Source organism: Gavialis gangeticus, unplaced genomic scaffold (assembly GCF_001723915.1).
Source record: "Gavialis gangeticus isolate Ggan-Ray unplaced genomic scaffold, GavGan_comp1, whole genome shotgun sequence".
NCBI classification, from domain to species: domain Eukaryota; kingdom Metazoa; phylum Chordata; order Crocodylia; family Gavialidae; genus Gavialis; species Gavialis gangeticus.
This window is the reverse complement of record NW_017729019.1, coordinates 4,548,925-4,549,961: the sequence shown is the minus strand read 5'-3', so window position 1 is coordinate 4,549,961 and position 1,037 is coordinate 4,548,925. Positions and strand designations below refer to the sequence as shown.

The 1,037-nt window shown below is 52.7% G+C and overlaps 1 protein-coding gene across 1 annotated transcript in view; it reads right to left on the bottom strand.

The window, feature by feature from the left end:
* The window catches only part of GNAI3 (G protein subunit alpha i3), a 59,783-nt gene that overhangs the window by 58,139 nt on the left and 607 nt on the right, over positions 1-1,037 (bottom strand). The gene's annotated exons all lie outside the window — the stretch shown is intronic.

Here is a 1,037-nt window from a genome sequence, read left to right as displayed (position 1 = left end):
GGGCAGCCATCCCAGGCAGGTCATATCTGGTGCTATCAACAGTAAACTCCTTTGAGAGAGGCATTTACAGCCAACTGTATTCTACTTCCACGGCACACAGAAAAACCTGCCACCAGGGATCCTCAAATCAGGGTGCCGTGTGATCCTCTGAAGGGTAATGCAAGGCATGAGGAAAGCAGCAGAGAAGCAGGCCCAGGCTCACCCTGCCTGGCTGATCCCCCACCCCCATGGCCCAGGCTCTCTGCAAGGGGGTACGCACTGTAAACACACAACAGTTTTTAAAATGAGGTGCTACTCAGTTTACAGGAGTTATGAAGGAGCCCTTGAGTTCAGCGAGGCTGAGAGCTACAAGTCAATTTACACAAACTTGCTACAAAACACAGGAACCCCATCAAGCCACCCTCCTCTGCAGGATTTGCAAGTCCCGAGGGAACAAAACCCCTAAGGGACTCTAAGACTCGCAACCAATTAGTAGTGTTATCTGCACACATACAAAAGACCACAGCTCTCAGGGCACCTCTCGCTCACAGCACCAGCTGGCCAAAAACAAGATTAATAATGCAAGTCCTTCATAGGAGGACTCTTACCACCGTCTCTTGAGGAAACCAAGACTTCAGCAAAGGGATGGACACAACACAAGCTACTGCCCAACAAAAAATGGCAAACTTGAAAAAAAAAAAGCAGCTGATGATAGAAAAGACTCACACTAACTCCCTGCTTTCCACGCAGGTCGCTGCTGCAAAACTGCCTCCCCCCACGGCTTTTAAATCATCACCACAAAAGCAGGGCCTCTGATACATCTCTGGGGGGGCCCGCAACATGACAGGCATCACCAGGCTTTCCCGCACAGCTAAACCGTCCCCATCATCGCTATCCCCCAGCTCTGTGCAGAGAACGCGTCTCCGCCAAGGCAACTGCCAACCAGGCTCGCCCGCGTCCTGACCACCCCCATGTCGGCCACTTCTGATCATGACTCAATTCCTGCCACATTCCCGCCCCCTCGGCCCACGGGAGAGACCCAGCCCTGGCACCAAGTC